Source organism: Lepidochelys kempii, chromosome 26 (assembly GCF_965140285.1).
Source record: "Lepidochelys kempii isolate rLepKem1 chromosome 26, rLepKem1.hap1, whole genome shotgun sequence".
Classification (NCBI taxonomy): Eukaryota; Metazoa; Chordata; order Testudines; family Cheloniidae; genus Lepidochelys; species Lepidochelys kempii.
In genome coordinates, this window is record NC_136405.1 from 2,402,980 (window position 1) to 2,414,656 (window position 11,677).

The following is an 11,677-nucleotide window of genomic DNA, read 5'->3' on the forward strand; positions in this document are numbered from 1 at the left end:
TGAGTTAATCTGAACCCCCCAACCTTGAGCAGCTGCGGCAGGGCACTTTTAGTGTGCGTGGTAAGTGGTTCAGCCCAGGGAGGTAGTATGACATAGCTAGTGCGCTTTTCATTCACACTGCGTTTACAGGGCACCAACTTCCACTTGTAGACAAGCCCTGGGGAGACTCCCAGAGTGTGACACAGAAGTGGGGCAGCAGGGCAATTAGAAGGAATGGAGCTGAGTGGGCATGTTCCCCGTCCCCCTCGAGCTCACTCCCAAAGTGACCATACGTGTTCAAATGCTGAGGTGTCTACCTGCTGTTTCAGAATAAAGAACTCACATTACAAAATGATCGTAAAGATCAGTTAAGCCTTAACATTTCTCCTTCTCACACAGCAATTGCTATGTCAGATAAGCCACTAATGGGCTTTGTGTCTATATCCTGATGTGCTAGGCAGATAGCGAGCCAGGAATAGAACCCAGGAGTCCTGATGCTCCTGCTCCAACCAGTAACCCACAGTGCTGTGGATGGGGAAGGGGTTTGGTCCCCTGCTGAAGTTACATTTTCGCCAACCCCACGTGAGTGCTGGGGGGAGAACGCTCTGGGAGGGGAGATGCTTCTTCCCAACGGCTGGGCTGGGAGCTGCAGCAGCTATTTTTGGAAGCAGTGTACTGAGAGAAACAAAGGGCATTTGCACAGGGTTGTGATGAACAATGTCTGTATTGTGTGTCTCTGCGTCCATCATGCTGCATTACCAGCACAGTTAATTGGGGAAATAAGAGAGACACTCTCAAGGCCAGCTAAAACGCTGTTGTAAATGTCACACAAGTGGGCTGCACAATGGCCCCACGTACCGAGCAGTGCCCGCCATAGGATGAGTCATGAGCTGAGCAGACATCGAGCAGGTGAATTACAGGGCTGTGATGTTTGCAGGCAACCATAACTCACGTCACTGGGAGGCATTCTGGAACTGCTCCTCGGCTGGGTAGGGGCCGGCTGCAGAGCAGGGCATCCCCTCTCCTACGCTGGCAGCCCCTAGGGGTTCAGAACTGTAGTACACACGGGTAAAAGCAGCACAGCAAAGGCAGGTAAGCTGCCTTGCAATGCGATGCTTTGAAATAACTCCGGATTCATGGGACCCTCCAGACTATGACGAGGGGTTTGTTAGATCCCCTTTATTTGTTAGACCAGCACAGGCCGGGTGTCTTATTCAAAGTATTGTGGGCATCCATTTCTAGGCAGAGCTGGGGTAGCAGGCAACTGCCTGCTCTTGTGACAGAGACAAGGTGGGTGAGGATGGGTTATGTCTTTTATTGGACCAAATTCTGTTGGTGAGAGAGAAGCTTTTGTGCTTACACGGAGCTCTTCTTCAGAGGTATAACCATGAAAACCTGTCTCTCTCATGAGCAGAAGTTGGTTCAATAAAAGAGATTACCTCACCCACCTTGTTTCTCTAATAGCTTGGGACCAACATGACTACAACAACAGGACATACACCACGCTGATGGGACAGTCCCCCGGAGAGCTTTCTGCCTTGGGCGGTGTTAGGGAAAGAGAGAGGAGGAGTTGAAGAAGTTGGTGAGGGAAGGCTGGGTGATTACACTCTGGGCTCCCAGATGAGATGCTAAGCCCTCTGTCTGCATCTTCCCCTGAAGCAGCTGGAGCTAGCCCTTGTCAGAGAGAGATACCGGGCTAGCTGGAGCCCTGGTCTGATCCCCTGTGTTTGGCAGTTCCTGTGTAACAAATGCATGTTCTAGAGGGACACATTATCTTGATTGGGGGTCATCAACTCCTTCCAAAGGGCTCTTTATGTAATAATCAGGTCATTTATGGGGCATTTTATCTGAGGGCCTAGGAATAGGGATCCCTGTATTTTTCCCTTCCCCTGTGGCTGGAGAATTTTGTTGGTTTATAGTTCTGCTCCAGATGTATTCTTCTTTTCTCTTTGTTCTTGATGTCCCCAGTATGTATGGCTAGTAACAAAAAGCATCAAAGAATAGATTTCCATTTATGTAGTAGTTGGCTGAGGGGGAAACTAATGGCTTTTGGGAGGCACTGGCTAATCACTGCCAAACAAAACCTAGCAATTGCTGCAGAGGATGAATTGCCTGGAAGGAGGCTAGGACATTCATGTGAAAAGATGTGTTCTTTAAAAACAAGAGTGTACCGAGCTGCATTAGCAACTGGGCGAATGCATTGATGGATGCCTGAAAGGGACAGGAGTATTGCTGACTACGGAGTAATTAGCGAGCAGATCCCAGAACCTGGAGGATTTAATGTCTTTACAAAAAAATTAAGTCTTAAATTCTTAGTCCTAGAGTTTAAGGCCCAAAGTCACCTACCAGACCTACCTAGTTTGATGTCCTGCACATCACAGGCCACTGAAGCCCACTCCCTTTACCTCTGTATTGAACCCCCTCATCTGGATCAGATTTAGGCCAGTCTACGGGCACGGCAGCATAGCTGTATCAATGCGGGTCTGGGGACGATGCTGTATGCCAGCGGTAGGAGAGCGCTCTCCCGTCAACATACAAAACCCACCTCCGGAAGCGGCAGAAGCTATGTTGGTGGGCGAAGCTCTCCTGACGACAGCGCTGTGCTCACGAGCACATATGTTAGTTTCATTTAGGGCTCTGGTGTGGGGGTGGGGGGTATTCACATCCCTGAGCAACATAAATGATGCCAACGTAGGCTGTAGTGTAGACATAGCCTAACACATTACAGCCTTCAGAGGCGATACTATTGTATGGCACAGGCAGAGCGTTGCAGGGCCGGGGTGCACTGCTCTTTGCGTGCCCTGCAGTGGCAGAGAACTGATCTAGTGAGCTAGGCACAGAGGATGCGATCTTCTTTTAAGGGGGGTTCAAAGGTGCTGGCTCAACAGCCTCTGTCTACACACCAGGCAGCAGGAGCTGGGATGGCTGAAGCCACACACCCAGCCAATGTGGCTCAACCCAGATATGGAGCGATCATATAGTGGTGAGAGGAGAGGTCAGGCTCCATGGCCCATTTAGTTCTGGACCTGCCTGCTGACGCAGCCAGCAAGAAGGCCAGTTAGTGCAGGAGATAGAGAGATCCTCCCATAGAGTCATTCGTACTAGAAGGCCCTGGGAGATGAGTTTTTGACAGAAGAAACAAGCAGGCTCTGCTCCTCTTCAGTGTGGCTTGCACTGCAGGCCCTAAAAAAATAGATCAGTGAATTCTGGCTTGTCTCTTGGTCCCAGTTCCTTGGCCCATTGCCCAAAAGAGTTTGGGAGGAGGAGAGCGTCTTGAACTTCATGGCTTAGGCTGTGAACACACTACAGCTTATGTCAGTGTACGCTATATTGCTCAGCCGTGTGAATAACCCCCCAATGGATGTAAATTACACCAACCTAAGCGCTGGTGTGGCCAGCGCTGTGTCGGCAGGAGAGCGTCTCCCAATGACACAGCCACTGCCGCTCCCTGGGGGTGGATTAATTAAGTCAATGGAAGAGCTCTCTCCTGTCCGCTTAGAGCAGCTACACCACAGAGCTGACAGCGGACCAGCTGTACCGGTGCAGCCGTGCCACTGTAAACTCTCTAGTGTGGCTGTAGCCTAGGCCTTAGGACTCCTGGGCAGACATCACCTACTTTCCAGCTAGGGGGAGAAGCTGAATTAGCACCTTCGTAAAGTGTTTTCAGCTAGTCAGATAAAAAATCCACCCTGGGCTTGATTTTAAGTCCAGTGGGAAAGCTGCCACTGACTTCAACACCTGGAAAGATACTTGAACAATTATTAACCAATCAATTTGTAAGCAGCAAGGAGAGCATAGGGTTATAAGGAATAGTCAGCATGGATTTGTCAAGAACAAATCATGCCAAGCCAACCTTCTTTCCTTTTTTGACAGAATTACTGGCCTAGTGGATGGAGGGAAACAGCAGATGTGATACGCTTGATTTTAGGTTTCAGAGTAACAGCCGTGTTAGTCTGTCGTCGCAAAAAGAAAAGGAGGACTTGTGGCACCTTAGAGACTAACCAATTTATTTAAGCATAAGCTTTCGTGAGCTACAGCTCCGATGAAGTGAGCTGTAGCTCACGAAAGCTTATGCTCAAATAAATTGGTTAGTCTCTAAGGTGCCACAAGTACTCCTTTGCTTGATTTTAGGAAGTCTTTTGACACAGTTCCACATGACATTCTCTGAAGCAAAGTAGGGAAATGTGGTGATGACATTACTGTAGGGTGAGTGTACAACTGGTTGAAAGATCATATTCAAAAAGCAGTTATCCATGGTTTGCTGTCAAACTGGGAGGAGTATCTAAAGCGATCCCACAGGGGTCAGTCCAAGGTCTGACACTATTCAATATTTTCTTTACTGACTTGGATAATGCTTATAAAATGTGTGGATAACACCAAGCTGGGAGAGTTACAAGCACTTTGGAGGACAGGATTAGAATACAGAAGGGCCTTGAAAAATTAGAGAATTGGTCTGAAATCAACAAGATGAAATTCAATAAAAAGTGCAAATCAATAAAAATCTACAGAGGTGAGGCCTTGACTGGAGGACTGTGTCCAGTTCTGGCACCACACTTTAGGAAAGAGGTGGACAAACTGGAGAGAGCTCAGAAGAGAACAAAAACGATAAAAGGTTTAGAAAACCTGATCTATGAGAAAAGGTTTAAAAAACTGGGTGTGTGTAATCTTGAGAAAAAATGACTGAGGGGGACTTGATAAGTCTTTCAAATATTTAAGGGCTTTGATAAAGAGGATGGGGATCAATTGTTCTCAGTGTCCACTGAAGGTCAGACAGGAAGTAATGGGTTTAATCTATAGCGAGGGAGACTGAGGTCGGATATTAGGAAAGGTGTAAGGGTGGTTCAGCTCTGGAACAGGCTTCCAAGCTTGAAGTTGTAGATCCCCATCATTGGACGTTTTTTATGAACAGGCAGGACAAACCCCTGTCAGTGATGGTCTAGGTTTACTTGGTCCTGCCTCAGTGCTGGGGGCTGGATTTGATGACTTTTCAAGGGCCCTTCCAGGCCGACATTTCTCTGATACTGTGATTCTATAATAAGGAGAGTATTTTCCAGAATCTAGTTCTGATGGAGTAGCTAACCTCCCAGGAAACTGGAGTAAAGCTGGTAAATACATTTCTTTTGTTTTCTGAGGTGGGAATTAAAGATTGGGCTAATTAAAAACCTCACTGAATGCCACTTGCTCTGCTTGATACAGCAACTGCATGAAGACTGCTTACTGGGAGAGGGTTAAGCTGTACAAAGAAATCCAGGAAGAAAGGAAATGCAAAGCGGATTAAGACCAGTACAAATGAAAATAAGAATGGCCAGGCTGGGTCAGACCAATGGTCCAGCTAGCCCAGGGTCCTGTCTTCCGACAATAGCCAGTGCCAGGTGCTTCAGAGGGAGTGAACAGAATGGGACACTTTATCAAGGGATCCATCCCCTGTCACCCAGTCCCAACTTCTGGCAGTCAGAAGTTTAGGGACACCCAGAGCATGGGGTTGTGTCCCTGACCATCCTGGCTAATAGCCACTGATGGATCTATCCTCCAGGAGTTATCTAATTCTTTTTTGAACCCAGAGAGCCTGATTGCCCATTGCTTTCTTGTGTTGTCATTCACACCCTGTGCAGAGTGGGTGTGAAATGCTACCCGATCATATTTCTTCACTTGCTGACCTCAGTGGTGGTGTTTTCCACCCCCTCTGCACTGGTGGGAGTGACTGCAGAGGTGCAAGGCAGTGGAGTCATGAACAGGTGTTTGTGTTGCAGTCCCTGTGCGCTCCCTAAGTCACGTGCAGCAAGCACATGATGAAAGACTCATGAACACTGTGTGTTTTCCAGCAGATCAGCACAAAGTAGCTCAGCACAGATGTCCCTGTAAGTGAGGCATTAGAGGAACATTGCAAGGTTTAAAAGTCCCTGACCTGCATGCTGCCAGCTCTGATTGGAAGATATAGACTATAGGTCAAGACTCCGGCATGAAAAACAGGGGAGACAGGGTGTGCTTTATTCCTGGGGGTATGTGGGGGTGAGAGAACAGGACGCACAGGTTGAGACATGGGAGTGCCAGCATCTGCACTGGGGGTTTGCCCCCGGTGTAGCTACTCCTACGTCAAACTCCGTAATGCAGACACGCTTTTAAGCTCAGCATCAGCATCTTGCAATAAAACTCCCTAGAGCCCCACTGCGTCAGTTACTGCTGGGGGCTTATGACGTGAACAAGTTTGTTTTTACTCATTCAAGTTTTTCCAGTCTTTCCGATGGTGGCAAATGATTGTGTTTTGAGCTGGATTGACTCTGATTGTGCTGGGAGTTGTCGTGATGGCATTTGGGGGCTGATCTTATTCTGCTGCTCCTTTGTGTGTCTGCAAATACTTTTCTGGAATAAGCCTGGCCTTGAGAGGTGGCGATGCATTGGAGGAAATTACATGCTATGGTAGCCTCCTTCCTGGGGCGATGCAACAATTTGAAGCTCAGCCTCCTGGCCGGAAACTGGGTAATTAGTGCATTTGTGGTCTCTAATCTTCTACCCCACTGGTATTTTTAGATACATAAAGGTGCTCGGTGTTTACAAACCACATTCTTTTGTGACTCAGGCAGAGAGGTTGAAGGAGCAAGAGGGTTAAACAAATCCTCTAAATAAAATATCATTCAATACCACAGCCCTACTGTCCTGTCTTGCTAATGACCCAGTGAAACAGGAACGCTGTGATTGGAGCCGGTCAGGAAACTGAATGTGAAAATGTTGAGGCTTTGGAAAAATTTTCACCCTGAATTTTCAAAGCCAAACCCACGGCATTTTTCATGGAAGTGAAATTCTGCCATCTTTCATCTTGAAAACACTGACACATTCTGCAGTGATGTTTCCAAAATGAAAGATTCCCTGCCCCTGCCGGCAATACAGTCTCTGGGCCTCTGTTCTCCAGCTATAAAATAGTGATCCTTAAAACAATCCTTCCTTTTTCCACCCTTTGTCCAGCTTGTCTGTCTCACCTGGGAGGTCTTTGGGGCAGGGACTGTCTCTTACTGTGTGTATGTACAGTGCCTAGCACAACAGGGCACTGATGTCAGCCGTGGTCCCTAGACACCAATGGAATACAGTGATGAGAGTGAGAGCTGAAAACCCCCCTCCTCAGACTGCCTACCCTATTCCCCATGTCTCCTAGGGCTACTGGACCCCAGCTAGATGGGATTTTCTCTCATTTAACTCCCAGCCCTGCCGAAGGCACGTTAAGAGCCAAAAGAGGGGACCCAGACACACACCCTGTGCCATTGTTGATTTCTCAAGCCCTGGGCCCACTGGTTTTCTGTGTTCAAATCCTCCAGCTGATGTCCAGGTTTCTGACAAGCAGAGTTGCATCCACCCAGCCTGGCTTGGATCACATCATTGATTTAAAAAAAGAGACAAAACAAAGCTCTGTCTAGAAAAATTAATTAAAGGGTGAGACTTTACTCCCCAGTCTCACACTGACAGGAAAAGCAGGTAAATGAATAAGACGTAGTGCCGATCTAGCACCTTTATTCTCCATTAGTTAGCACTTGCAGGTTGCTCTGAACATTCACCATACCTCCTGGGACAACTATGACCCTAGTGCAGGTGACAGACCTGCCACCTTGGTCTGTGGAACCCAGTGCCAGGTGGAGTAAAACCACCCACTAACCTGCTCTGCATTCAGAGCTAAACACAAACCCTACCTCTTCGCCCAGGCCGGCCTGTAATAGCACCCACAGCTCACGCCAGCATTCCCACACTGCTGCATCCAATAAGCCTGAGCCTGCACCTTGCCAGTGAGGAAGGAAGGAAGAGAGGCCCCTGTTGGGTGGGTGGGTTGGTTTGTAACTCCTGGGAGGCACTCAGATACTAGGGTAACACCCAGGATGGCTGAATGGCTGGTGGTTGCATTTCTGTGGTGGGAGATAGACAGATGTCTCTATGGGGGATCGATGGATACGCACCCTGTGCGGTAGGTTTGTATTATTATGGGCTCTGGTCTACAGCTGTGTAAACTGGAGAGATGAAGTGGCTTTAACAGAGCTGGAACTGACTCAAAAGCACTCGTCTGCAAAGCTAATGCTAACAGGAGATTGTGCGATGGCAACACACCCTGGTAGGATCCAGTTACAGCCCTCCCCAGCTCAGAGCCCGCTCCACTTGTGGGATTAGAGATGAATGGACGGAAGCCCTTTGAGACGAGCTCCGTGCTTTGGGCCGCTCGCTGCACCTTTGGACTAGAGGAGATCTCAGGTGCCGCCAGCTCATTCTTTTTCTGCTTTCCCATGCCCTTGTTTAGGTGTTTGTGGAGTTCAAACAACGTCCTGCATGGCAGCACATCACAGATCACTTTGAGGTAACCATGGCAACAGGACAGTAATTAATAGAAGACACTCAATGCCATGGAAACAAAACTGCAACAAACAAAGCACGCTAGAAGGTGAGCTGGATGGCTCAGGGGATCTGAAAGGGCCCTGTAGCCTTAGGTTACCAGTTCAAATCTAGCCCAGGTGTGTAGCTCCTGGGTTTTAGCATCTGCTGGCTGCTTGGTGGCCTATGTGACATTGGGGAAGGCGGAACTGACCTCAGTTTGGTTCTTCGCAGAGACACGTTAGCAGGTGGCACTGACTGGTAGTCTTAGCTGAAGCCAAAGATTGAATGAGCCATGCAGAGGCGGGTCCCTCGCTCCAGGTCAGTCTGACTCAGCAGCATCTTCCACTCGATTTGCACCAGTGTAAATGACTACACAAGGTGCGGGGTAGTGGAGAATCGGGCTCTAGCTTTGGGTGACATCCTGTATGCACCATTCAGAGAGATTTCTTCTGTTTCTCCCCTAAGCCTTGTTTTCTCATTGACATAATGGCTGAGAGCTTTCAGCTGGATCATTTCCCAGTACTTAGGAGCTTCCAGGCTAGTGCATTAATGGCCTGCAGTGCAAAGAAAATGAATGTCTTCAGCATCACAGCCACGGTAGCTTCAATTCATAAATCCCAATGATTTGGGGAGGGACAGAAGAACTCAGTGAAGGCCAAACAGGTGTCCTTTGCCCCCCACATGCCAACCCCCAGGGCTGGGCATCTGGGGCCTGGAAAATGACACTTTTCACCCCAAGTGCAACAGGCTGTTTTCTTCTAGTGTTTGCCAGGGAGTGGAGCACTGATGAAAGGTGTTATGCTGAGCCCGGGTGACTGATGTGCCGTCCTCTAATCATCTGGGGTGAAATTCACCGCTGTGCACCACTGCAGCCCTATTTGGGGGAGGGGAGGGGAGAAGAAACATACTTCTTGGGCTGGACCCTCTGCAGAGGGGTGGATTTCTCCCCAGCACAGCAGGTGCAGCCTAGGCCGTGAAAGCTCATGCTTCCCCCACATCTCTCCCCTGACCAAGCCTCTCAGCCTTGATGGACCTGTAGGGCTAAAAGGGAAGTTCAGACTCCATGGCAACCCTGGAAACTGAATGGCTCCCTCTCTGTAGCCACAGGCTTTGAATCTCAGCCCTTACATAGCAATGAAGTGAACTGAAATCAATGGCTTCACTGCAGAACAGACTGGGCCTGCAGGGGCTCTCTCTTGGGTAGGTCAGGGGCTAGGGCTCATTCCACGCTTGGCCTCGCTGCTGAGACTGTCCATAAGGATTACTGCCAATTCGAGCCAACTGGGATGGAGGGTTTTGTGATGTGGCCAGCTCCCGGGAAGGAGTTAGACCAGTGGTGTTAGCCAAAACGTCTCAGCCCACTTGCAATTCAGTTCATTACAATTAACCTCCATAAATCCCCCTGCGGTTTCAATCTCATACGGGATTCCTCTCCACTTCCTCTCCACTTTTTGAGCAACGTTGCTGTGCACTCCGAGGACATGATCCGAAGCCTGTTGAAGGCAGTGGAAGCCTTTCAATTGACTTCAGTAGGCTTCAGATCATGTCCTTAAAACGGCTGCTGCACTCCACCTCAGAGGTGGCTGCATTTCAGGAGTGGGAGAGGCAGAGTGGAAAGGGCATTGCTCTCAGGCTTAGAAAACCCAGGTTTTCACAGACTCCCTGTGTGACCTAGGGCAAGTCTCTTAATCTACTCTGTGCCTCAGTTCCCATCTGTACAATGGGGATAATCACACTGCCTTACCTCACAGGGGTGTGGGCTCTGATACTAAGATGATAGGCAGATCTCCATATATATGTACAGCGTCTGTTTTCAGTCTGAGCTTGTAAAGTGCTTTAGGAAGTTGGGTTTGGTGAGAGGTGAAATTAATATAACTACTGTATTCTGTAGTGTATCTTTCTTGCAAACAGTAACCCCAAAGCACTTCACAAAGTTATATGTACAAGACAGCAGGCAGTAAATGGTGTCTCTTTTTTAATGAATAACCCAGTGGTTTAAAGACATTTGATGGTGACATTTTCACATGAGCAGGGAGTTCAAACACAAGTTTAATGCTGATGATACTCTATTTAACATAAAAGATGCTTTAGATATTTCTCCCAGGCTACCTTCAGCTTCCCCAGGGAGTCTGTGGATTCTGCACAACTGTGGGCCTCCGAGTGAGCGTCAGGCAGAGCCCACTTCCAGAATTAATCAGGAGAAATAGAGATGAAAGCCTGTGTATCCCACTGGCGTAGGGAGCAGAGTGGAGAAGGTACTCACATACTACAGACCTCCAGGCTCACTTCTATTGCTATCTGGCTTAGCAGTAATCAGGAAAAACTTATCCCCAGGGTCTCAGCTGTCAGAGTTCAGGCATCTGGCCTTCTTTGGAATCCAAGCTCATCTCTTTCATTATAGAGGGAAACTCTCCAAGAAAAGAGAACTATATTTTATGAAGTGGATACAATTTAGCCTGAGTGTGCGTAGTGTCGGGCTTCCATGGGAATGTCTGCTCAGATCTCAGTTGGGGAAGGGAGCTGCAGTGGGTCAGAGAGTCTGTCCCCTCGCATCAGGGAGAGATAACTATGAGAGTGATCAGTGTGACAGAATGGCGATTTCCTGTAATGCCCTGGACAAACCTTATTGAATCCAGTTAAACCCGACTGAATTAAGTGTAACTATCTTAGGAGATCATTGCATTAAAATGCAAATGTTTATGTGTTGTTGTGGGATTGTCCGTAACTTATCTACGAGACATGACGAATGTAAACCTTGGGAAGTGTTAGGAGCTTCAAAGGACTCTTTTGAACAATGGGCCAAGACAAGAATGATCTGTTAGTTGAGTAGGTTTCCTAGGAAATACTTGGGAGGAGGGGAATGCAAATGCCTGTCTCTAAACCTGATCTTTGGAAGCTTGTCCTGGGCAGGGGACTTTTGCCTACAACTTACCGATTTCCAGGATCAAAAGGCCCAAATGGCATAAAAAAGTAACTCTCAGATTCATGGGGTGCTTGTTCTGAACGTGTGACCACAGACAAAACCCATGGTGGGATTTGAAGGACTGTTCACCAGCCAGAACCCTTGTTGGAGTTGGGGTGGTGTCAAGTATTAGCATGGGTGTAGCTTCTTTTATTGCTTGAATGTATTTTCTCTGAACTGCTTTTCCCTTGAAAATAAATTTGCTTGCTTAGAAAGAGCTGTGTGGTAACTCTACTTTGGCAATTACACTGTTTTCGCCTCAAGGACAGTGAAGTAAAGCAGGCCAGTCTGATTTTGCTGGGAAATTCACAGTGCAGGCAGGGAACTGTGCAGCCTGGAAATACCCTGGTCAGAAGAGGGATGCATGTCTCTGCCCAAGAGAGGAGATGG